The sequence below is a fragment of the Sapajus apella genome, unplaced genomic scaffold (genome assembly GCF_009761245.1).
Source record: "Sapajus apella isolate SASKATOON/1434 unplaced genomic scaffold, GSC_monkey_1.0 scaffold50, whole genome shotgun sequence".
Taxonomy (NCBI): domain Eukaryota; kingdom Metazoa; phylum Chordata; class Mammalia; order Primates; family Cebidae; genus Sapajus; species Sapajus apella.
In genome coordinates, this window is record NW_022436990.1 from 4,799,507 (window position 1) to 4,827,093 (window position 27,587).

General features: G+C 40.3%; 1 long non-coding RNA gene across 1 annotated transcript; it reads left to right on the forward strand.

Moving 5' to 3' along the window:
- The first annotated feature begins 14,263 nt into the window (after window positions 1–14,263).
- Window positions 14,264–23,583, forward strand: LOC116526243. Its single transcript, XR_004258042.1, has 3 exons — window positions 14,264–14,478; window positions 15,205–15,330; window positions 22,889–23,583. It is a non-coding gene; the product is annotated as an uncharacterized LOC116526243 (long non-coding RNA).
- Window positions 23,584–27,587: the final 4,004 nt, after the last annotated feature.

A 27,587-nucleotide genomic window follows, 5' to 3' on the forward strand; every position in this document is an offset into this window, starting at 1 on the left:
GGTTGAAAATTCTTTTCTTTAAGGGTGTTGAAAATTGTCCCCCACTGTCTTCTGGCTTGCAGGGTTTCTGCCGAGAGATCTGCTTTGAGTCTGATGGTTTTCCCTTTTGGGGTAACCTGACCTTTCTCTCTGGCTGCCTTTAGCATTTTTTCCCTCATTTCAACCCTGCTGAATCTAACAATTATGTGCCTTGGGGTTGCTCTTCTCAAGGAATATCTTTGTGGTGTTCTGTGTATTTCCTGAATTTAAATGTTGGCCTGCCTTACTAGGTTGGGGAAGTTCTTCTGGACGATATCCTGAATAGTGTTTTCCAACTTGGTTTCATTTTCCCCATCATAATCAGATACACTGATCAAATATAAATTTGGTCTTTTCACATAGTCCCATTTTTCTTAGAGGTTTTGTTCATTTCTTTTCGTTCTTTTTTTCTCTATTCTTGCCTTTATTTATTATTATTATTATTTTTCCCATTTATTTTATTGCATTTTAGGTTTTGGGGTACATGTGAAGAACATGCAAAATTGTTGCATAGGAACACACGTGGCAGTGTGATTTGCTGCCTTCCTCCCCATCACCTACATCTGGCATTTCTCCCCTTGCTATCTATCCCCAGCTTCCCACCCCCCACCGTCCCTCCCCTATTTCCCCCCAACTGACCCCAGTGTGTAGTGATCCCCTCCCTGTGTCCACGTGTTCTCATTGTTCAACACCCACCTATGAGTGAGAACATGTGGTGTTTGATCTTCTGCTCTTCTGTCAGTTTGCTGAGAATGATGGTTTCCAGGTTCATCCATGTCCCTACAAAGGACCCAAACTCATCGTTTTTGATGGCTGCATAATATTCCATGGTGTATATGTGCCACATTTTCCCTATCCAGTCTATCGTCAATGGGCATTTGGGTTGGTTCCGGTCTTTGCTATTGTAAACAGTGCTGCAATGAACATTCGTGTGCACGTGTCCTTATAGTAGAACGATTTGTAATCCTTTGGATATATACCCAGTAATGGGATTGCTGGGTTGAATGGAATTTCTATTTCTAGGTCCTTGAGGAATCGCCACACTGTCTTCCACAATGGTTGAACTAATTTACACTCCCACCAACAGTGTAAAAGTATTCCTATTTCTCCACATCCTCTCCAGCATCTGTTGTCTCTAGATTTTTTAATGATCGCCATTCTAACTGGCATGAGATGGTATCTCAATGTAGTTTTGATTTGCATTTCTCTGATGACCAGTGATGATGAGCATTTTTTCATATGTTTGTTGGCCTCACGTATGTCTTCTTTTGTAAGTGTCTGTTCATATCCTTTGTCCACTTTTGAATGGGCTTGTTAGTTTTTTTCTTGTAAATCTGTTTTAGTTCTTTGTAAATTCTGGATATCAGCCCTTTGTCAGATGGGTAAACTGCAAAAATTTTTTCCCAATCTGTTGGTTGCCAATTCACTCTAATGATTGTTCCTTTTGCTGTGCAGAAGCTGTGGAGTTTGATTAGGTCCCATTTGTCTATTTTGGCTTTTGTTGTCAATGCTTTTGGTGTTTTGGTCATGAAGTCCTTGCCTACACCTACGTCCTGAATGGTTTTGCCTAGATTTTCTTCTAGGGTTTTTATGGTGTTAGGTCTTATGTTTAAGTCTTTAATCCATCTGGAGTTAATTTTAGTGTAAGGTGTCAGGAAGGGGTCCAGTTTCTGGTTTCTGCACATGGCTAGCCAGCTTTCCCAACACCATTTATTGAACAGGGAATCCTTTCCCCATTGCTTGTTTTTGTCTGGTTTGTCAAAGATCAGATGGTTGTAGATATGTTGTGTTGCCTCTGAGACCTCTGTTCTGTTCCATTGGTCTATATCTCTGTTTTGGTACCAGTACCATGCTGTTTTGATTACTGTAGCCTTGTAATATAGTTTGAAGTCTGGTAGTGTGATGCCACCCGCTTTGTACTTTTTGCTTAGAATTGACTTGGCTATACGGGCTCTCTTTTGGTTCCATATGAAGTTTAAGGTGGTTTTTTCCAGTTCTGCAAAGAAGGTCATTGGTAGCTTGATGGGGATAGCATTGAATCTGTAAATTACTTTGGGCAGTATGGCCATTTTCACGATATTGATTCTTCCTAACCATGAACATGGGATGTTTCTCCATCTGTTTGTGTCCTCTCTTATTTCGTTGAGCAGTGGCTTGTAGTTCTCCTTGAAGAGGTCCTTTACATTCCTTGTTAGTTGTATTCCTAGGTATTTTATTCTCTTTGTGGCAATTGTGAATGGAAGTTTGTTCTTGATTTGGCTCTCTTTAAGTCTGTTACTGGTGTATAGGAATGCATGTGATTTTTGCACATTGATTTTTTATCCTGAGACTTTGCTGAACTTGCTTATCAGTTTCAGGAGGTTTGGGGCTGAGACGATGGGGTCTTCTAGATATACAATCATGTCGTCTGCAAATAGAGACAATTTGACTTCCTCCTTTCCTATTTGAATGCCCTTTATTTCTTTTTCTTGCCGGATTGCTCTGGCTAGAACTTCTAATACTATATTGAATAGCAGTGGTGAGAGCGGGCATCCTTGCCTGGTGCCACATTTCAAGGGGAATGCTTCCAGTGTTTGCCCATTCAGTATGATATTGGCTGTTGGTTTGTCATAAATAGCTTTTATTATTTTGAGATACGTTCCATTGATACCTAGCTTACTGAGTGTTTTTAGCATAAAGGGCTGTTGAATTTTGTCAAAGGCCTTCTCTGCATCAATTGAGATAATCATGTGGTTTTTGTCTTTGGTTCTGTTTATGTGGTGAATTACGTTTATAGACTTGCGTATGTTGAACCAGCCTTGCATCCCCGGGATGAAGCCTACTTGATCATGGTGGATAAGCTTTTTGATGTGCTGTTGCAATCAGCTTGTCAGTATTTTATTGAAGATTTTTGCATCTATGTTCATCATGGATATTGGCCTGAAGTTTTCTTTTCTTGTTGAGTCTCTGCCGGGTTTTGGAATCAGGATGATGTTGGTCTCATAAAATGATTTGGGAAGAATTCCCTCTTTTTGTATTGTTTGGAATAGTTTCAGAAGAAATGGTACCAGCTCCTCTTTGTATGTCTGGTAGAATTCAGCTGTGAACCCATCTGGACCTGGGCTTTTTTTGGGTGGTAAGCTCTTAATTGCTGCCTCAACTTCAGACCTTGTTATGGGTCTGTTCAGGGTTTCGGATTCTTCCTGGTTTAGGCTTGGCAGGAGGCAAGTGTCCAGGAATTTATCCATTTCTTCCAGGTTTATTAGTTTGTGTGCATAGAGTTGTTTGTAATAATCTCTGATGATGGTTTGAATTTCTGTGGAATCTGTGGTGATATCCCCTTTATTGTATTTTATTGCATCAATTTGGTTATTCTCTCTTTTCTTTTTTATTAATCTGGCTAGTGGTCTGTCTATTTTGTTGATCTTTTCAAAAAACCAGCTCCTGGATTTATTGATTTTTTGAAGGGTTTTTTGTGTCTCTATCTCCTTCAGTTCTGCCCTGATCTTAGCTATTTCTTGTCTTCTGCTAGACTTTGAGTTTTTTTGATCTTGCTCCTCTAGCTCTTTCAGTTTTGACGATAGGGTGTCAATTTTTGATCTCTCCTTGCTTCTCATGTGGGCACTTATTGCTATATATTTTCCTCTAGAGACTGCTTTAAATGTGTCCCAGAGATTCTGGTATGTTGTGTCTTCATTCTCATTGGTTTCGAAGAACATCTTTATTTCTGTCTTCATTTCATTGTTTATCCAGTCAACATTCAAGAGCAAGTTGTTCAGTTTCCATGAAGCTGTGCGGTTCTGGGTTAGTTTTTGAATTCTGAGTCTAACTTGATTGCACTGTGGTCTGAGAGACTGTTTGTTACAATTTCCATTCCTTTGCATTTGCTGAGGAGTGATTTACTCCCAATTATGTGGTCAATTTTAGAGTAGGTGTGATGTGGTGCTGAGAAGAATGTATATTCTGTGGATTTAGGGTGGAGAGTTCTGTAAATGTCTATTAGGTTTGCTTGGTCCAGGTCTGAGTTCAAGTCCTGGATATCCTTGTTAATTTTCTGTCTGGTTGATCTGTCTAATGTTGACAATGGGGTGTTAAAGTCTCCCACTATTATTGTGTGGGAGTCTAAGTCTCTTTGTAAGTCATTAAGAACTTGCCTTATGTATCTGGGTGCTCCTGTATTGGGTGCTTATATATTTAGAATCGTTAGCTCTTCTTGTTGCATTGATCCTTTTACCATTATGTAATGTCCTTCTTTGTCTCTTATAATCTTTGTTGCTTTAAAGTCTAATTTATCAGAGATGAGAATTGCAACTCCTGCTTTTTTTTTACTCTCCATTTGCTTGGTAAATCTTCCTCCATCCTTTTATTTTGAGCCTTTGTGTATCCTTGCATGTGAGTTGGGTTTCCTGGATACAGCACACCAATGGGTTTTGTCTTTTTATCCAATTTGCCAGTCTGTGTCTTTTGATTGGGGCATTTAGTCCATTTACATTTAGGGTTAATATTGTTATGTGTGAATTTGATACTGCCATTTTGGTGCTAGCTGGGTGTTTTGCCCTTTAGTTGAGCTGGTACTTGTTGTTCCTTTATATGTGTAGAGCCTCTTTCAGGAGCTCCTGTAGAGCTGGCCTGGTGGTGACGAAATCTCTGAGTACTTGCATGTTCCCAAAGGATTTTATTTTTCCTTCACTTATGAAGCTTAGTTTGGCTGGATAGGAGAATCTGGGTTGAAAGTTCTTTTCTTTAAGGATGTTGAATATTGGCCCCCACTATTCTGGCGTGTAGGGTTTCTGCTGAGAGATCTGCTGTGAGAGTCTGATGGGCTTCCCTTTGTGGGTATCCCGACCTTTCTCTCTGGCTGCCCTTAGTATTTTCTCCTTCATTTCGACCCTGGTGAATCTGACGATTATGTGCCTTGGGGTTGCTCTTCTTGAGGAATATCTTTGTGGGGTCTCTGTATTTCCTGGACATGAATGTTTGCCTGCCTTTCTAGGTTTGGGAAGTTTTCCTGGATAATATCCTGAAGAGTGTTTTCCAGCTTGGATTCATTCTCTTCGTCGCATTCAGGTACGCCTATCAAACATAGATTAGGTCTTTTCACATAGTCCCACATTTCTTGGAGACTTTGTTCATTCCTTTTTAACCTTTTTTCTCCAGTCTTGCCTTCCCGTTTTATTTCATTGAGTTGATCTTCGACCTCTGATATCCTTTCTTCTGCTTGGTCAATTCGGCTGTTGATACTTGTGCATGCTTCACGAAGTTCTCGTGTTGCGTTTTTCAGCTCCATCAATTCACTTATATTCCTTTCTATTTTGTCCATTCTCGTTAGCATTTCATCAAATCTTTTTTCAAGATTCTTAGTTTCTTTGCATTTGGTTAGAACATGTTCTTTAAGTTCACAGAAGTTTCTTACTACCCACCTTCTGAAGTCTGATTCTGTCATTTCATCACACTCGTTCTCCATCCAACCTTGTTCCCTTGCTGGTGAGAAGTTGTGATCCCTTTTAGGAGGAGAGGTGTTCTGGTTTCGGGCATTTTCATCCTTTTTGCGCTGGTTTCTTCCCATCTTTAAGGATTTATCCACCTGTCATCTTTGTAGTTGCTGGCTTTCAGATTGGGTCTCAAATCTTTCAGATTGACGTTCTGTTTGTTGATGATGAGGTTATTTCTGTTTCTTGGTTTTCCTTCTGACAGTCTGGCCCCTCTGCCGTAGGTCTGCTGAGGTTCACTCCAGGCCCTGCTTGCCTGGGGTTCACCTGCAGCAGCTGCTCTACAGCAAGGGTTGTTACCAGTTTTCTTCTTCTGCTATCTTTGTCCCAGACGGATACCCGCCTAGTGTCAATCTGATCTCTCTTTTATGAGGTGTCTTTTTGGATATATAGGGGTCAGGGAGCTGCTTGAGGAGACAGTTTCTTCTTTATAGGAGCTCAAATGGTGAGCTGCAAGCTCTGTTGTTGTTCATTCAGAGCTGCTGGGCAGGTACTTTTAGGTCTGCTGCAGCAGAACTCATAAACTGCTTTTTGTTCCCAGGTGCTCTGTCCCAGGGATTTAGGGCTTTATTTATGAGTTTCCGTTATGTTGCCGCCGCCTTTTTTTTTTTTTTTCCTTCAGACCTGCCCAGCCCAGCAAGGAGGCAGCCTAGTCACTGTCTGCCTATAGCAGCTTTGCTGAGCTGCTGTGGGCTCCGCCCTGCTGCCGAGTGAACTTCCCTGCAGTCCTGTTTATATGGGTGTAGTTAGAACTGCTTTGGCGATGGTGGCCCGCCTGTGTTGAGGCGGAGTCTCTTTGCTGTGGCGGGTTGCCTTGGCAACAGCGGGCTGCCTCAGCAATGGCAGGTTGCCTTGGCAACGGCGGGCTGCCTCAGCAATGGCGGGTTGCCTTGGCAACGGCGGGCTCCCTCAGCAATGGCAGGTTGCCTTGGCAACGGTGGGCTGCCTCAGCATTGGCCGACTACCTCTGTCGTGGTGGGCTGCCTTGGTAATGGTGGACGCCCCTCCCCCACGGAGCTGGAACATCCCGGGTTCAGCTTTGCTTGCTGTGAAACTCTCAATCCAGAGTTTCTGATTGCTGTTCTTTTGTGGGGTGTGGGACCAGCCGAGCCTGATCGCCTGGCTCCCTGCCTCAGAGCCTTTTTTAAGTTGGTGTTCCAGTCGCCTGTTGAAGAGGCGCCGGGGTCTGTTTGTTTTCCCCTGCGGCCACTCACTGCGCTGGCTTAAACAGCGGCACTGAGGTTTGTGGCATTTTTTTTTTTTTTTGGCCCTGGAATCTACTGTCCTGGTTCTCTGCTCAGTCTCCTTTTTGAACCGGTGAATGGGCGACTTCCCGTGGCTCCAGTCGCCAGCCAAAAGGGCACCCAGACTGGTGTATTTTGTATGGAGAACCGCTGCTCTGGGGCGCCGACAAAGCAGCCGCGCGGGGCAAAGCAGCGGCGCTGGCCGGCACAGCCGCGCTGGCAACCGTGGAGCTCCTCCGCCCAGGAGTGTTTCCTAGTCTGTGGGCAATAAAAACGTGGCGTCCACTCACCCTCTGCGCTTTCACTGGGAGCTGCAATCCTGAGCTGTTCCTAAACGGCCATCTTCTTGCCTTTATTTCATTGAGTTGAACTTCAAAATCTGATATCCTTTCTTCTGCTTGGTTGATTTGGCTACCGAAACTTGTGTTTGCAGAAGGATCCAAGATGGCCTAGTAGGAGTAGCTCTAGATTGCAGCTCCCAGCAAGAGCAGGGAGGGTGAGTGGTTGCCACATTTCCAGATGGCTTATTGCCCACAGAACAGGAGATTCATGGCGGGGTAGCACCATGGGTCTCCAGCATGGCTGTTTTGGGCCACACAGTGGGTCTCTGCACAAAAAACTCACACAGGTTTGGGTGCCATTTCAGCTGGTTACTGGAGCACCTGGGAGACAGAGTTGCCCATTCAACTGATGATAAAAAGGGAACTGAAACAGGAAGCTAGACCAGGAGATTCCTGGGCAAAAAAGTGCCACAAATCTCCAGCATGGCTGTTTCAACCAGCACAGTGGGTCTCTGCACAAAACTCACACAAATCCAGGCACCTTTTCCACGGGGGACTGGAACACCTTGGAGACACACTTGCCTGTTCAACTGAAAAAAAAGGGGGGTCTGATGCAGGGAGCCAAGTGATCAGACTCAGCCAGTCCCACCCCCACAAAGACCAGCAATCAAATGCTCTGGATTGAGAGTTTCACAGAAAGCACAGCTGAACCTGGGGTGGTCCAGCTCTGTGGGGGAGGGATGTCTGCCATTGCTGAGGCAGTTCTAACTATTTGACTAGGCTGCCTCCTCACTGGGCAGGGCATCCCTGAAAAAAGGCAGCAGAATAACAGAAACATATAAATAAAGCCCTACCTTCCTGGGTCAGAGCACCTGGGGGAAAAAAGGTGTTTATGAGTTCTGCTGCAGCAGATTTAAACATACCTGCCCTGCAGCTCTGAAGGGAATAATGGAGCTCACAGCTCAGCACTTGAGCTCCTATAAAGGATAGACTGTCTCCTCAAGCAGTTCCCTGACCCCATAAATCCAAAGAGTAACCTCATAAAGGAGAGCTCAGACTGACATCTGGTGGGTATCCTTCTGGGACAAAGATAGCAGAAGAAGAAACTGGCAGCAACCCTTACTGTTCTGCATCTGCTACAGTTGATGCCCAGGCAAGCAGGGTCTGGAGTGGACCTCTAGCAGTCCTGCAGCAGAGGGGCCTGACTGTTAGAAGGAAAACTAAGAAAGAAATAACATCATCATTAACAAACTGGATGTCCACTCAGAGACCCCATCTGAAAGTCACCAACTACAAAGACCATGGGTAAATAAATCCACAAATGTGGGAAGGAAGTAGTTCAAAAAGGATGAAAACACCCAAAACCAGAATGCCTCTCTTCCTCCAAGGGATCACAACTCCTGACCAGCAAGAGAACAAGACTGGATGGAGAATGAGTCTGATGAACTGACAGAAACAGGCTTCAGAAGGTGGGCAATAAGAAACTTCTCTGAGCTAAAAGAACATGTTCTAACCCAATGCAAAGAAACTACAAACATTGAAAAAAGGTTTGATGAAATGCTAATGAGAATAAACAGCTTAGAGAGGAATATAAATAAATTGATGGAGTTGAAAAACACAGCAAGAGAACTTCACGAAGCATACACAAGCTTCAATAGCCAAACTGACCAAGCAGAAGAAAGGATATCAAAGGTTGAAGATCAACTCAATGAAATAAAAAGAGAAAGCAAGATTAGAGAAAAAGGAGTAAAAATAAATGAACAAAACCTCTAAGAAATATGGGATTATGTGAAAAGACCTAATCTACATTTAATAGGTGTATCTGAATGTGACAGAGAGAATGAATCCAAGCTGGAAAACACTCTTCAGGATATTATCCAGGAAAACTTCCCCAACCTAGCAAGGCAGGCCAATATTCAAGTCCAGGAAATACAGAGAATACCACAAAAATATTCCTCAAGAAGAGCAACCCCAAGGCACATAATTGTCAGATTCACCAGGGTTGAAGTGAAGGAGAAAATGCTAAGGGCAACCAGAGAGAAAGGTTGGTCACCCACAAAGGGAAGCCCATCAGACTCACAGCAGATCTCTCAGCAGAAACCCTACATGCCAGAATAGTGAGGGCCAATATTCAACATCCTTAAAGAAAAGATGACCTACAATTTCATATCCAGACAAACTAAGTTTCATAAGCAAAGGAGAAATAAAATCCTTTATGAACAAGCAATTAATTACCCAGAGATTTCATCACCATCAGACCTGCTCTAAAAGAGCTCCTGGAAGAAGCACTAAACATAGAAAGGAATAACCAGTACCAGCCACTCCAAAAATATACCAAATGGTAAACAGCATCAACACAATGAAGAAACTGAATCAACTAACAGGCAAAACAACCAGCTAGCAGCAAAATGGAGGATCAAATTCACACATAACAATATTAACCCTCAATGTAAATAGGCTAAATGCCCAAATCGAAAGACACAGACTGGCAAATTGGATAAAAAGCCAAAATCTATTGGTGTGCTGTATCCAGGAAACTCATCTCACATGCAAGGATTTACATAGGCTCAAAATAAAGGTATGGAGGAATATTTACCAAGCAAATGGGGAGAGAGAGAGAGAGAGAGAGAGAGAGAGAGAGAGAGAGAGAGCAAGCAGGAGTTGCAATCCTAGTCTCTGATAAAATAGACTTTAAGCCAACAGAGATCAAAAGAAATAAAGGATATTACATAATGGTAAAAGGATCAATGCAACAAGAGGAACTAACGATCCTAAATATATACACACCCAATACAGGAGTACCCAAATACATAAAGCAAGTTCTTAACTACCTACAAAGAGACTTAGATTCCCAAACAATAACAGTGGGAGACTTTAACACCCCATTGTCAATATTAGACAGATCAATGAGACAGAAAATTAACAAGGATATTCAGGATTTGAACTCAGACCTGAACCAAGCAAACCTAATAGACATCTACAGAACTCTCCACCCCAAATCCACAGAATATACATTCTTCTCAGCACCACATCATACCTACTCTAAAATTGACCACATAATTGTAAATCACTCCTTAGCAAATGCAAAAGAGTGGAAATCATAACACTCTCTCGGACCACAGTACAATCAAATTAGAACTCAGATTTCAGAAACTAACTAACCCTGAACCACACAGCTTCATGAAAACTGAACTGGCTCTTGAATGTTGACTGCATAAACAATGAAATGAAGGCAGAAATAAAGATGCTCTTTGAAACCAACAATGTACCAGAATCTCTGGGACACATTTAAAGCAGTGTCTAGAGGAAAATATATAGCAATAAATACCCACATGAGAAACAAGGAAAGATTTAAAATCGACACCCTATCATCAAAATGGAAAGAGCTAGAGGAGCAAGATGACAAAAACTCAAAAGCTAGCAGAAGACAAGAAACAACTAAGATCAGTGCAGAACTGAAGGAGATAGACACACAAAAAACCCTTCAAAAATCAATAAATCAAGGAGCTGGTTTTTTGAAAAGATCAACAAAAGAGACCACTAGCCAGATTAATAAAAAAGAAAAGAGAGAATAATCAAATAGATGCAATAAAAAACAATAAAGGGGATATCACCACAGATTCCACAGAAATACAAACCACCATCAGAGATTACTACAAACAACTCTATGCACATAAACCAGTAAACCTGGAGAAATGGATAAATTCCTGGACACTTGCATCCTCCAAACCCTAAACCAGGAAGAAGTTGAAACCCTGAATAGACCAATAACAAAGGTTGAAGTTGAGGCAGCAACTAATAGCCTACCAACCAAAAAAAGACCAGGACCAGGTGGGTTCACAGCCAAATTCTACCAGACATATAAAGAGGACCTGGTATCATTCCTTCTGAAACTATTCCAAACAATCCAAAAAGAGGGAATCCTTCCCAAATCATTTTATAAGACCAATATCATCCTGATTCCAAAACCTGGCAGATACTCAACAACAACAACAACAAAAACTTCAGGCCAATACCCATGATGAACATAGATGCAAAAATATTCAGTAAAATACTGGCAAACCGACTGCAACAGCACATCAAAAAACTATCCATCACGATCAAGTAGGCTTCATCCCAGGGATGCAAGCTTGGTTCAGCATATGCAAGTCTATAAACGTAATTCACCACATAAACAGAACCAAAGACAAAAACCACATGATTATCTCAATTGATGCAGAGAAGGCCTTTGACAAAATTCAACAGCCCTTTATGCTAAAAACCCTCCATAAACTAGGTATTGATGGAACGTATCTCAAAATAATAAAAGCTATTTATGACAAACCCACAGCCAATATCATAGTGAACGGGCAAAAAGTGGAAGGATTCCCTTTGAAATCTGGCACTAGACAAGGATGCCCTCTCTCACCACTCCTATGCAATATAGTACTGGAATTTCTAGCCAGAGCAGTCAGGGAAGAAAAAGAAATAAAGTGTACTCAATTAGGAAAAGACCAAGTCAAATTATCTTTATTTGCAGACGAAAGGATTCTATATTTAGAAGACCCCATGTCTCAGCCCAAAATCTCCTGAAACTGATAAGCAACTTCAGCAAAGTCTCAGGATACAAAATCAATGTGCAAAAATCACAAGCATTCCTATGCACAAATAACAGACTTAAAAAGAGCCAAATCAAGAAGGAACTGCCATTCACAATTGCTACAAAGAGAATAAAATAGCTAGGAATACAGCTAACAAAGGATGTAAAGGACTTCTTCAAAAACTAAAAACCACTGCTCAATGAAATAAGAGAGGACACAAACAGATGGAGAAACATTCCATGCTCATGGTTAGGAAGAATCAATATCGTGAAAATGGCCATACTGCCCAAAGCAATTCATAGATTCAACGCTACCCCCATCAAGCTACCACTGACCTTTCTTCACAGAGCTGGAAGAAACCACCTTAAATGTCATATAGAACCAAAAGAGAGCCCACATAGCCGAGTCAATTCTAAGCAAAAAGAACAAAGCTGGAGTCATCACACTACCTCACTTCAAACTATAGTACAAGGCTATAGTAATCAAAACAGCATGGTACTGGTACCAAAACAGAGATATAGACCAATGGAACAGAACAGAGGCCTTGGAGGCAATGCCACACATCTACAACCATCTGATCTTTGACAAACCCCACAAAATCAAGCAATGGGGAAAGGATTCACTGTTTCATAAATGGTGTTGGGAAAACTGGCTAGCTATGTGCAGAAAGCAGAAACTGGACCCCTTCCTGACACCTTACACTACAATTAACTCCAGATGGATTAAAGACTTAAACATAAGACCTAACACCATAAAAACCCTAGAAGAAAACCTAGGCAAAACCATTCAGGACATAGGCATTGGCAAGAACTTCATGACTAAAACACCAAAAGCATTGGCAACAAAAGCCAAAATAGACAAATGGGACCTAATTAAGCTCCAGAGCTTCTGCACAGCAAAAGAAACATCATTATAGTGAACTGGCAACCAACAGAATGGGAAAAACTTTTTGCAATCTACCCATTTGACAAAGGGCTAATATCCAGAATCTACAAAGAACTAAAACAGATTTACAAGGAAAAAAACAAACAAGCTCACTCAAAAATGGGCAAAGAATATGAACAGACACTTTTCAAAAGAAGACATTTATGAGGCCAACAAACATATGAAAAAATGCTCATCATCACTGGTCATCAGAGAAATGCAAATCAAAACCACATTGAGATACCATCTCACACCAGTTAGAATGGCAATCATTAAAAAATCAGGAGACAAAAGATGCTGGGGAGGATGTGGAGAAATAGGAACACTTTTACACTGTTGGTTGGAGTGTAAATTAGTTCAACCATTGTGGAAGACAGTGTGGTGATTTCTCAAGGGCCTAGAAATAGAAATTCCATTTGATCAAGCAATCCCATTACTGGATATATATCCAAAGGATTATAAATTGTTCTATCATAAGGACACATGCATATGAATGTTCACTGCAGCACTGTTTACAATAGCAAAGACTTGGAACCAACCCAAATGCCCATTGATGTTAGACTGGACAGGGAAAATGTGGTACATATACGCCATGGAATACTATGCAGCCATCAGAAATGATGAGTTTGTGTCCTTTGTAGGGACATGGATGAACCTGGAAACCATCATTCTCAGCAAACTGACACAAGAACAGAAAATCACATACCACATGTTCTCACTCATAGGCGGGTGTTGAACAATGAGAGCACATGGACACAGGGAGGGGAGCATCACTTACTGGGGTCAGTTGGGGGGAACTAGCAGACGGACTGCCGTGGGTGGGGAGTTGGGGAGGGATAACAACATGCGGAGAAATGCCAGATATAGGTGATAGGGAGGAAGGCAGCAAACCATATTCCCACGTATGTACCTATGCAACAATCTTGCATGTTCTTCACATGTACCCTAAACCTAAAATGCAATAAAATATATATTAAAAAAAAAAAAAAGAATCTTGTGTATGCTTCATGAAGTTCTCATGCTGTGTTTTTCAGCTCCATCAAGTCATTTATGCTCTTCTCTATGCTGGTTATTGTGATTAGCAATTTGTCTAACCTTTGTTCAAGGTTCTTAGTTTCTTTGTATTGGATTATAACATGCTCCTTTAACTTGGAGAAGTTTGTTATTACCCACCTTCTGAAGCCTGCTTCTGTCAGTTCATCAAACTCATTCTCCATTCAGTTTTGTTCCCTTGCTGGTGAGGAGTTGTAATCCCTTGGAGGAGAAGAGGCATTCTGGTTTTTGGTGATTTCAGCTTTATTTTGCTGGTTTCTTCTCATCTTCATGGGTTTATCTACCTTTGGTCTTTGAAGTTGGTGACTCTTGGTTGGGGTCTCTGAGCGGCCATCCTTTCTATTGCTATTGAAGCTATTTCTTTCTGTTTTTTAGCTTTCCTTCTAATACAGCCCCCTGCTACAGGTCTGCTGGAGGTCCACTCCAGACCCTGCTTGCCTGGGAATCACCCGTGGGGGCTGCAGAACACCAAAGATTGCTGCCTGTTCCTTCCTCTGGTAGCTTCATCCCAGAAGGATACTCGCCAGTTGTCAGCCAGAGCTATCCTGTGTGAGGTATCTCTTTGTCAGCATAAATGGGGGTTAGGGAGCCACTTGAGCAGGCAGTCTGCCCCTTATCAGAGTTCAATTGCTGTGCTGGGAGCTCCATTGCTCCCCTTCAAAGCTGCTGGGCAGGGACGTTTAAGTCTGCTGAAGTGGAACCCACAACTGCCCTTTTTCCCAGGTGCTGTATCCCAGGAAGGTGGGGGCTTTATTTATAAGTCCCTGATGTGGGCTGCTGCCCTTTTTAAAGATGCCCTGCCCAGCAAGAAGGGAGTCTTGTTACAGTATGCCTGCAGAGGCCTTGCTGAGAGCTGCCATGGGTGCCTCCCGGTTGCTCTGTAAACTGCCCAGTGACTTCATTTACACATGTGAGTTTAGAACTGCCTACCCAAGCATCAGTAATGGCAATTGCCACCCACCCTGCCACCACCACGCACTGAATGTCCCAGGTTGAGCTGTGAGAATTTCAAACCAGTGGATCTTAGCTTGCTGGTTTTTGTGGGGGTGGAACCCACCCAGCCCACTCTCTAACCAGTCCCAATAAGATGAACCTGGTACCTTGGTTGGAAATGTGGAGATCAATCACCTTCTGGATCGCTCTCCCTGGGAACTGCAGATTGGAGCTTTTCCTAGGTGGCCATCTCGGCGGAAGTCTTGAAACAACATAATTTCTAATGGAAAAAATATTTTGGGGCAATATCTAAATTAATGAAGATTTTGCTACAATTAAATGAGAGCATAATAAAGAATATCAGGTTTTTAAATTACAGGAGAGATAGTTGTTTATATGCAATCCCATTAATAGTTGGATTAAATATTCCTAATATCTTCCTTATACTCATCCCAATCAAGGTAACTTGAAGCTACATTTTTGCTGCTTAAGTGTTTCATAGCAGGTTATATCCTTTCACCACCAAATTCTCAATGAATATTTTTGTAGTAATGTCAGGAAGAAAATGAATGTAGGAAACAGAACTTCTCTCCTGAACATAGTGGGAAAAGTACCTGGTACACACATTTTTTTAAAAACTTCGAATATAAGAAATTAGCAATTGATTGACTCCCTCTTTCTCTTGTCTCCTAAATATTGCAAGGTATGCTGCCATGTAGATTGCAGTTGAGACCAGCGTCCTTTATCTTGGTTTTATGGTATTGTGAAAGAATATGTGGCCAGAGGGAAGAGGCTTGTCTTGTCATGACTGCTTACTGAGGGGACTCTGGTAAGCCAAAATCTTTTGGAGCCTGGCTTTACATCTCGAAAAAACTTACTTACTGAGCTCTGAAGTTATGTTGTTTTGTTTTACTTAATAAACAAAAATTAACAAATGAGTAAGTTAACATTGGTTCATATAATACAAAACAGTATCCCAGTGGCAGACTTTTGGTTCCAGGAACAGATTTATTAACTTCATCCAAGTTTATTGTTTGTTTTGAGTCATTACTACATCGTTTCATTTCTTATAAGAAAACACTTATTAAGCACTTACTAAACACCTGTTTCTACAGAAAATCAAATTAATTTGAGACATTGTTACTAAATTTGAGGAGGTGGATGCTTTAATGGAGAGTTAGAATTTAAATATCTGAAGCATTTGGAAAACATGGAGCAATAAATGATTAAGCTTGGATTGAATGGTAGCCACTGTAAACTGAAGAACCTTGACACTAAGTATGAAAAGAGTTTAGAGACTGGAGAGAAATGTAGACTCTAGTTTTCTGGTAAACTGGATTTCCTATAAGAAATAGGATTTTATTAATCCAGTCTATCAGCTAGTCATCTGGTTATAGGAAATATTAAAATAGTATAGGAATGGTTGTATGTTTCATTTTGAACACAGAAGTACTTTTAGGACATTCCAAAAAAGCTATCTAGTAGATGGGTTGATATATAGATCTGTAGATTAGAAGAAGGGAGGTATATATTTGTTGGTGAAATGCTAAACTCTCAGAGTCTTATTGATGCCTACTATTTCACATGTGAAACTGGAAACAATAGGTTCTGCTGAAATTAAAAGAGAAGTGGTGGAACAGAAGCACAAGGAAAGAGAGTCAGATGCTCAGCTTGGCTGTTGCAAGTCCAATCAGTCAGGCTGGGGGCAAAATTATGAAGAAAGTTTATGTAACTGTCTAAAGTTGGAACCTACAGATTTTTAATGAAATCAATCCACCTTCTTGTATAGCTTGTTTTCTAGGAGTCATCTAGGTGTAAAAGTAGAAAAAGTATAATGGTAAGTTGAACCAGGGTTATAGTATGACCAAATGAAAGAACAAGGAATAAGGTATTTGAGAGTGCAGTAAATAAAATACTAAGTTTACGGATGATGAAGTCTTGACTTTATTTCATATCAATAAGTGAAGCAAGTAGGGGAGAAAAAGAAGGAGTGAAAAGGCACGAAGTGTCAATGAAGTAAAAAGATAGGTTCAGTGAGAGTAAGAACATGAAAGAAATGGAAGCGTTCAAGGATACTGATTGAGAGAAGAATGTATCCACGTGGTCACTAAAAGTGTAGGTGAATGGGGCAAAGAGGAAGACTTGGCCAAGTGCCCAAGTCTTAATGATCAGAGATGAGTAGTTATATAAGCCATTGAATTGGATCTTGAAGATGAAGTCCTATCTAAGCTGATCCTTGGGTGGATCAAGAGAGTGAAGACAATTTGAGGAATGGAAAGCTTCAAAAACAATGGTACCTTTACCAGAGAAGAAGCACATATGCAGAGAATAGAACTGACATCTCTTACATTTGCTACCACTGACTAGTTGAAATATTTCAACTGATGGTGAAATATCTTGCAGGAGAGAGCTGAAAATCTTGACTGAAATGAGCAATCATCTTCATTATTTGCCGATTTTTTTACTTGTCTAATTTTAGTCACTTAGTACCGTAGATAAGTAAAAAATTAACTCAATATCTGACCTTTTCAGACAGTTTTTGATATTTAACCTTGACTGAAGACATACTTAAATGTAGAAAACTTATAAGCTAAAATAAAGGAAATACAGAATTGCATTCCCATTTTAATTTAATCTCAGTATATTTTCTACTCTAAAATTATATGCATTTCCTAGCTTCACATATAAATGTTTAACTTAGCATTTGTGTATGAATAAGAGAGTACATGCTTTAGATTTTACTCAAAGAAATTATAAACCAATTTCTTGCAATTCAGGCTGGTAGAGCAGACATGATATGTTCTTTTCTTGGCCATTCCCCTTATTCTGGAAAGGCTTTAATCTGCATAACTTTTCATTTCTTTTTCAAGTAAGCATTGCAAAATGAGCAAAAAAAAAAAAAGCTTTTTATTTTCCTATTAAATTACAATCAATTTAGCAATTTGGAAACGCTATTAGTAAATTTTAAAAGCCATTTTTCAAAGTGACAGAAATATGTACAGCATTGTACATGCTATAAAAATGCTTTTATTTTACGTGCTTTCTGTTTACTTCCATTAGTTTCTGATTCACTAAACAAACATTCCTTTTCGTTCTTGTACATAATTTTTGTCTTTCATTTTTATTTCATATAATAAAACTTCCAAATCACTTAAAATGGATTCTTAAATTCAGAGAAAAATATTTTTCTGAGATTCAAAAATATGGTAAAAGAAAGGGAAATGCTATGTGAAGGGAAAAAAAGTGAGAATGAACATTAAGTAAATTTAAATCTGTGTTGCCTTTTCATTAAGAAGCATTTTCTATAACAGGCTACAAATAGCTGACCCTTTGCTCACCTTCAATCAAAAAACATGAAATATGTGAGATAATGAAATCACATATCACCCTGAGGGAAGGATATTTAAACGAAGTCACTGTGGGCAGTGTTTGTGGATTTTTTTTTTTTAATGTGTGTTCATTCTCAAAAGGCGAGAGAATCAACAAGAACATAGGAAGCCCAATTCTGCCACACACTGTGTGCCTGTGTATCTATAAATGAGATATATAGCATGTGTATCTCATCTCTGATAGTTGATACTTATTTCCTTTAACCCAAGACTACAAGTCTCTGATCCAGAGCACTTCTGATTAAAGACTATTGACAGGGTTTCTGTGTCCAAATTTGTTTCGACACAGAACTTATGTCTCTCATTGTTTTATGTCTCTAAACTTCATTCTTTCTACTTGGACATCTTGGCTGTTTCATACCTTCAGGTGTTAGTGACTGAGAAGTCCCAGTAATCCCTGTCTACCCCAGGAACTGGCAAAGCTGTTGCAGATATGCCTCAGTGGTGGTTTTGCATTCAAAATGTTAGCCCAAGTTTATTTCAAAGCAGCCTTAGAAGTGTGTTATGGGAACAACAAACCTCTGCAACGTGTTCCTTTTGTTTCTCTTTCATTCCATTTTAGTTAAGTTAAATTCCCTGCAGGTTTTTCACAATCTAGTCTGTCGTTGCTTCAATCCAGACTACACCACTGCCATATCAGTCTTTCAAAAGGACATGTTTCTTCAGATATGTCCTTGGCTCTAAATTTTTCTAAGGCTCAAGATGACTAATGAGGGGAAAAATCCTTCTTATTTTTAACCAAGCTTCCCACAATACCTACAATGGCCCCATGCCTGATCTCTAGTCCGGCCATGCAGCCACACGTATTGCCACGTCTCTCCTCCATGACTTTGTTTATCCTATTCTTTCTGCCTGGAGCATAATGCACATCTCCAAGTGCCAAGGTATACTCATCCTTCAATGTCATCTTCCAGTGCTACCACTTCCAGGAAGCTTTTCTGGGTCACCCCAGATGACAACAGCCTCTCTCAGACCTGTATCGTTTTACTCAAACCTCCATTATAGCACCTACCAGTTTTTAGATTCATATGAACAAATAACCTTTCCCTTGCTGATTGTAAAATCATGAGGGTAAAATTTGGGTTTGATTTATCTCCATGCATTCCAAAGTGTCTTACACATATTAAGTGTTTTGTAAGTTTGTTGAATGAAATAAGTGACTAATAGAAAATGTTCATACCCAGCAGATCTCAGGTCTGCCCTTGGTCTTCATTCTTTTCTCTTTTGTTTTCTAGTTTGTCATTCGTAAGCATTCATTTCTGGGTCTGCTTTTCTCTGACTCCTGAAACCCTTTTCAGTTGTTTCCTGGAGAAAACATTAGAGACTTTGATAAACACGTCAGAAAAAGGGTTTCAAAACTAAAATTGATACAAACTTATGTGAGTGTGCACATGTACATGTATGTGTGGTATGTGTGTGTGTGTTCATGATAAGAGGTTCCAGCGCTGTCAACAAGGACTAAGATTTCCCAAGTTTAGAGCCACTACTCTAACGATACTTCAAGTTCCCAGTGCAGGACAAATGTGCCTTTTCAGGGAAAGCAAATTCTAGTGAATTCTGTGCCCCCAAATAGCTGAAAAAGTGACAGGACTTGGATGCACCCCAGAAATAAGCATTTTCCCTGACAGGAAAGCAAATATAAAAATCACAAAATATGAAACTTCTCTGTAAGACATATTATAATGGAAATAACTTGAATACTGATAATACTAATCTGCTAACAATAAATAATACTTTTACTTTCCCACTGAAATTATCTTAATGTATTCTCCAGATTATCCAGAGTTCTCCAAAGAAAAAGATCCAGTAGGATATATACATATATATGTCTCTCTCTCTATATGTATATATATAATCAGATGTATGTATACATACTTTATGTGTGTGTATATATTATATATGTGTGTGTATGTGCATATATATACATATATTATATCTTAGCTTCAAATTGACTTCATATATATATGAAGTGACATATAAAAAGGAGTTGGCTCATGTGGTTATGGAGGGGGGAGGAGTTCCAAGATCTGCAGCTGGCAAGCTGGAGACCAGGAAAGCTAATATTGTAGTTCTTGTCTAAGTTCAAAGACCTGAGAACCAGAAGAGACCATGGTACATGTTCAGTCTTGAGCAGGCAGTCTCAAGACTCAAAAGAGCCAGTATTTTCACTTGAGTTCAAAGACAGCAAAAGACTGATGTCTCAGCTCAAAGTGGTCAGAGGCAGGAGGAATTCTTTGTTCCTTAAGGCTTTTGTTCTGTCAGGTCTTTGGTTAATTGGGTGAGAGCCACCCACATTAGGAAGGATGATTTACTTTACTCAATCTATTGATTCATATCCAGAAATGTGCTCTCAGACACACCCAGGATAATGTTTGATCAAATGTCTGGGCACACAATGGCCCAGTCAAGTTGACATATAAAATATGTAAACATAAAACAACCATCACAAATAAAGACGCAGGAGTCCCTAGTTTAATATCAATAGTGTTACTTGAGGATCACATGGAAAATTACATTTTTGCTAACTAATTTTTTAATTCACTTGAAAACTTACTATATTTTTTAAATATTATGAAAAATATCCTGTTAAGCAAAATCCTAAGGTTGGTGCAATACCACTAGTGTTTTGAAACTCAGTAAATCTGGTTTCACAATCCTGACTCTGTCCAGACATAATAGCTTGTAATCTTGAGCATTTTACTTCTGATTTATATGCCACAAATTTATTTGTAAAAGTGGGATATTAATAAGCCCTCCATTGCATTGATGTTAGAATTAAACAAGAGAGCACATCTACTCAACGTATATAGGAAATGAATGTAACTTCCTTCCCTCTAACCTACTTAGCTTAGATTGTGAGTAGAAGCTAGAGACATAAAGCTCTTGCACCAAATCAAGTAAATCACTCATAATTTTTAAATAACATGATTTTCTCATAAATGTCTTAGCTTCAAATTGACTTTGTATAATTGTATAATGTAAGAGAATGATGGCTAAATCAAATATTGTTATTTCAAAGTCTTCCTTGCAAGTCACTTTCTTCAGCTAGTGCTGATAGATCCCATGGGTCTTAATGGCTAACATATGTCCACTGATTGTTTTTGTCTGGTAGATAAGACTGTCTTATTACTAAGTTATTTTAACATTTTTTCATCTAAGGTGGACTCGTGTCACATGCTCACTGTATCACAGTCACTAAATAACAAGTAGCATTTAGAGAGGTTGTAGGCCCGTACTCAATATGTATTCTGAAGCAAATTTAACAAAGAAATCTTCATTTTTCAAAGATAATTGGAGAAGGGGTCAAATGGACATTCACCTGTATCTACAATGTGGCAAGCACCATTTAAGGCATTCAAATGTTATTTCAAGTTCATGTATTTCCCATAGCATCAAATTTCCTTAGGGAACACTTTAGAGTCTCTCCAATTCAACTGGGAAGATTATGATTATTTCCTTTTCTGGTAGCAGGAAAATGTGGGACACAAATTTCTAAGCATAAGATGTGGAATTCAATGAAAGGAATCAAAGAGATCTTAAGGACAGAAACATGCAATTTTCCCATGGGTTCCATCTGAGACATAGTAAAGATATAGAAAAGTTTCTTAAGTAGGTTCTATGGAATGCTAAGTTCCAGAAGATACTCCATGAAAAAAAGAATTAAGGCCGGGCGCGGTGGCTCAAGCCTGTAATCTCAGCACTTTGGGAGGCCGAGGCGGGTGGATCACGAGGTCAAGAGATCGAGACCATCCTGGTCAACATGGTGAAACCCCGTCTCTACTAAAAATACAAAACATTAGCTGGGCATGGTGGCGCGTGCCTGTAATCCCAGCTACTCAGGTTGAGACAGGAGAATTGCCCGAACCCAGGAGGTGGAGGTTGCGGTGAGCCGAGATCGCGCCATTGCACTCCAGCCTGGGTAACAAGAGCGAAACTCCGTCTCAAAAAAAAAAAAAAAAAAAAAAAAAAAAAAGAATTAGGTGGCAAATTTGTAAACATGTCATCATCACATATCCACTTCACGGTTGAGATTAGCATATTGAATCTGAATTAGCATATTGAAGGCTTTGAGTAGCACTAGATAGGGAAAAAATCTGCTAGCCTTAAAAAACTTTATAGTCCCTAAACTCTTTGCTCTTGGAAAACTTTCTTCATATTTTCTGCAGACAAAATAGACCATCTTACAGTAAAATTCCTCACACAAAGAAAGCCTCGGGCATTCTATGTTTTAAATTCACACAAGTCAATTGTTTGCATTGCTTGCCTCTTGAAGAGTCTAATTAATTGAAACTATTAAAACATTCCAAATTTTTTTTTTTTTTTTTTTTTTTTTGAGACGGAGTTTCACTCTTTTTACCCAGGCTGGAGTGCAATGGCGCAATCTCGGCTCACCGCAACCTCCGCGTCCTGGGTTCAGGCAATTCTCCTGCCTCAGCCTCCTGAGTAGCTGGGATTACAGGCATGAGCCACCATGCCCAGCTGATTTTTTGTATTTTTAGTAGAGACGGGGTTTCACCATGTTGACCAGGATGGTCTCGATCTCTTGACCTCGTGATCCACCCGCCTCGGCCTCCCAAAGTACTGGGATTACAGGCGTGAGCCACCGCGTACGGCCCCAAATATTTTAAGGTATGTTTTTGCTAGGTGACCATTACAACAATAAGCAATTAGCTGAAAACTGCAGACTTTTCAAACATACAAATTATTCAGTTATTAACCTACTTCAAAGAAAAGCTCGAAAAGGTCTTTTTTTTTTTCAAAGTATCAGAGTAAGAGCTGTGTTCCAATGTCTAATGCACTGGTAGAAATTCTGGTTTTGCAGGAGAGATTGGTGTGGGCAGAGGCAAAACTATCTTAGCACAAATCATGGTAATATATTTTGACTTAAATGCTGGAGCAATACTAAATTACTTAACACAAACTTAATGAAAACATAACTAATGTCAGATTGTACAGTTTCCATTAAAGAAGCTGTTCTCTGCTGCCTTTAAATTCTAGTGCCTGGACTGTTCCCCCTCCCTCATCTTCTCACCTAATCTTCTGCATTGAGCCAACTCAGTGGAACAGAAGAGAGTGTTCAGGACTGGATGCATTTTTTACTTTAACTTTACTCCCAAAAGGTAATGACAAAAAGCATAATTTTCTTTCTACTGCTAGAGACGTTGTGACTTAGAGAAACTACAGGGATAGTGATTGGCATAGTTTGACTTCCATCTGATACCTTCCCAAGCAGAAGGAATTTATTGTTTGCTACAAAAATCAGCCACTTTAACATCTTAGAGGTTGTTCACCATATAGTCATTGGAAACAGGTAAAATGCTTTTCATAGATATTGCTTTTGGAAAAGTCATCCTAAAGCTAGCATCCTGGACAGCAAAAAGGTGGTCTGGTAACAGAACGGATCGTATATTCTTTTTTTAGGGAGGAAAAAATCTTTTATTTTGAAGAACTAAAAGTGATTTATTCATCCTACTCCAATGGCATACCAAGGTCAGGCAGTGGTGCATACTGGGTATAGACACTAATTACTGAATTTTAAAACAATAATAGAGCCAACTAAAAGTGGGTCTGTTTTTTAATGATCACCAGGCATATCAATGCTAAGCATTGTCAGTGATGAAATAACTGCAGTGAAAAAAAGTGTTTTGGTTTATGTTCAGACAATTATTATAGTTACAATTGAGTATACTAATATATCTGCAAAGTTCAAATGAGCACACCTTATTATTTATAATTTAATAAAAACTGTATTCTACATGGCAGTTAATTCAGAGGACTCCTAATTAATACACTGTTCCTCCAAGACTCAGCTACACTTCTAATTCAAGATAAGTTCGTCAGGGCTCTAATTACTCAAATTTGCTTCAGACTTAGTTTATGTCTTCAACCCCTGTGCCTTTACTTATTTCTGCATTTAAACAGTAGATTGGAAATCATCAATGATATCACAGGGATTATAAAGCTGAAAAAAATAGAACATGCCTTTCTTCAGTTCTGTCATTTTGCACGCAAATTCTTCTCGGATCCTTGCGGACTTCACTCTTTTGGAAGTATTTTTCTTGTCACTCCCTCTTTTCTTTCAAAAAAGACATTAACATAATTAAGTAATATTAATCCATCACTTACTTTTTTAGGACTTAATATTTAATTATGATTTTTTGCTGTTGTAGATAAATATTTTCTGGCCGTTATTGTTAATATTTGTTTTATTTCATAATACTTACTGAAATCATTTTGCCATATAGATCAGTGCTTGTTTAAAAATGATTTGCTGTGGTTTTCAAACATGCTAGGTATGCTACTTTTCCATTTTGGATTTTGGAGTTTGCACTCATCAGTTAAGCCTTTTTTTTTTTTTTTTTTTTTTTAAATGAGGTGGAGTCTCACTCTGTTGCCCAGGCTGGAGTGCAGTGGTGCCGTCTTGGCTCACTGCAACCTCTGCCTCCCAGGTTCAAGCAATTCTCTTGCCTCAGTCCCCTGAGTAGCTGACATTACAGGCTCCCACCATGATGCCTGGATAATTTTTGTAGTTTTAGTAGAGATGGGGTTTTGCCATGTTGGCCAGGCTTGTCTTAAACTCCTGACCTCAGGTGATGCAGCCACCTCCACCTCCCAAAGTGTTGAACTACCACATTGCAGCCAATAAATCTTTTTAGAAAATGTAATCCTAGCACTTTGGGAGGCGGAGGTGGGCAGATTGCGTTAAGTTTAGGAATTCACAACCAGCCTGGGCAACACGGTAAAATCCCTGTCTCTACATCTCTACTAAAAATACAAACATTAGCCAGATATGGTGGTGCTCTCCTATAATCCCAGCTAAAGAATCTTTTGCAGACAGAGGCTGCAATGAGCGAAGATAAGGCCACTGCATTCCAGCCTGGGTAACAGTGTGAAACTTCATCTTTAAAAAAAAAAAAAAAAAAAAAGGTTGCTGGCAAGATGGCCAAATAGGAACAGCTCCAGTGTGGAGCTTCCAGCAAGAGCGATGCAGAAGGCAGGTGATCTCCGCGTTTCCAACTGAGATACCTGCCTCATATCATTGGGACTGGTTGGACAGTGGGTGCAGCCCAAGGAGGGCAAGCTGAAGCAGGGTGGGGTGTTGCCTCACCCAGGAAGTGCAAGGGGCCTGGAACTCCCACTCCTAGCTAAGGGAAGCCGTTAAGGACTGTCCCCTGCACTCTGGCCCAGATACTGTGCTTTTCTCATGGTCTTCACAACCTGCAGACCAGGAGATTCCCTCTGGTACCTACAACACCAGGGCCCCAGGTTTCCAGCACAAAACTGGATGGCCATTTGGGAAGAAACTGAACTAGATGCAGCAGTTTTTTTTTTCTTATACCCCAGTGGTGCCTGGAACACCAGCGAGATTGGACCCTTCACTCCCCTGGAAAGGGGGCTGAAGCCAGGGAGCCAAGTGATCTGGCTTTGTGGGTCCCACCCTAATGAAGACCAGCAAGCTAAGATCCACAGGCTTGAAATTCTCACAGCCAGCACAGCAGTCTGAGCTCAACCTGGGAGGTTTGAGCTCGGTGTGGGAAGGGGCACCTGCCATTGCCGAGGCTCCAGTAAGTAAACAAAATTGCTGGGAAGTTCAAAATGGGTGGAGCCCACAGCAGCTCAGCAAGGCCTCTGCAGGCAGACTATGTTACTAGACTCCCTCCTTGCTGGGCAGGGAATCTCTGAAAAAAGGTGGCCACCTGACAGAGACCTGAATAAAGCCTCCACCTTCCTGGGACAGAGCACCTGGAAAAAGGGGCCATTATGAGTACAGCATCAACAGATTTAAACATCCCTGCCTGGCAGCTCTGAAAACAGCAGTGGGTCTCCCAGCACTATGTTCCAGCTCTGATAAGGGACAGACTGCATCCTCAAGTGGCTCCCTGACTCCCCTGTATCCTTACTGGGAGACACCTCCCAGTAGGGGGCTGACAGACACCTCATACAGGAGAGCCCTGGCTGGCATCTTGTGGGTACCCTTCTGGGGTGAAGCTACCAGAGGAAGGAACAGGCAGCAATCTTTGCTGTTCTGCAGCCCGCCCTGGTGATTTCCAGGCAAGCAGTGTCTGGAGTGGACCTCCAGCTAACTCCAGCAGAACTGCAGCAGATGGGCCTGACTGTTAGAAGGAAAACTAACAAACAGAAAGAAATAATCTCAACATCAAAAGAAAGGACATCCACTCAGAGACCCATTCCAAAGGTTACCAGCTTCAAAGACCAAAGGTAGATAAATCCACAAAGATGGGAAGAAACCAGCGCAAAAAGCCTGAAACACCTCCTCCAAGAGATCACAACTCCCCATCAGCAAGGGAACAAAACTGGATGGAGAATGAGTTTGAAGAATTAACTGAAGTAGGCTTCAGAAGGTGGGTAATAACAAACTTCTCCAAGCTAAAGGAGCATATTCTAACCCAATGCAAGGAAGCTAAGAACCTTGAAAAAAGGTTAGATGAAATGCTAACTTAGAGAAGAACATAAAAGATCTGATGGAGCTGAAAAACACAGCTCAAGAACTTTGCGAAGCACACACAAGTTTCAATAGCTAAATTGATCAAGCAGAAGAAAGGATATCAGAGTTTTAAGATAAACTCAATGAAGTAAAGCAGGAAGACAAAATTAGAGAAAAAAAGAGTTAAAAGAAATAAAGACTTCAAGAAATATGGAGTTACAAGAAAAGACCAAATCTACATTTGAGTGGTGTACCTGAAAGCAAAGAGGAGAATAAAACTAAGTTGGAAAACACTCTTCAGGATATTATCCAGGAGAACTTCCTCAACCTAGCAAGGCAGGCAAACATTCAAATTCAGGAAATACAGAGAACACCAAGATACTCCTCAAGAAGAGCAATCCCAAGACACATTATCATCAGATTCACCAGGGTTGAAATGAAGGAAAAAGTGCAAAGGGTGGCCAGAGAGAAAGGCCAGGTTACCCACAAAGGGAAGCCCATCAGACTCACAGTGAATCTCTTGGCAGAAAACCTACAAGCCAGAAGACAGTAGGGCCAATATTCAACATTCTTAAAGAAATAAATATTCAACTCAGAATTTCATATCCAGCCAAATTAAGCTTAATAAGCAAAGGAGAAATAAAATGTTTTATGGACAAGCAACTACTTAGATATTTTGTCACTACCAGGACTGCCTTACAAGAGCTCCTGAACAAGCACTAAACAAGGAAAGGAACAGTCGGTACCAGCCATTGCAAAAACATACCAAATAGTAAAGACCATCAATTCTATGAAAAAACTGCATCAACTAATGGGCAAGACAACCAGCTAGCATTATAATGGCAGGATAAAATTCGCACATAACAATATTAACCTTAAAGTAAATGGGCTAACTGGCCCAATTAAAAGACACAGATGGCAAATTGGATAAAGAGTCAAGACCTGTTGGTGTGCTGTATTCAGGAGACCCATCTCATGTGCAAAAACACATATAGGCTCAAAATAGAGGGATGGAGGAAGATTTACCAAGCAAATGGAAAGTCAAAAAATAAAAAAATAAAAAAAAATAAAGCAGGGGTTGCAATCCTAGTCTCTGATAAAATAAACTTTAAACCAAGAAAGATGAAAAGAGATGAAGAAGGGCATTTCATAACGATAAAGGGATAAATGCAACAAGAAGAGCTAACTATCCTAAATATATATGCACCTAATACAGGAGCACTCAGATTCATAAATCAAGTTCTTAGGGAC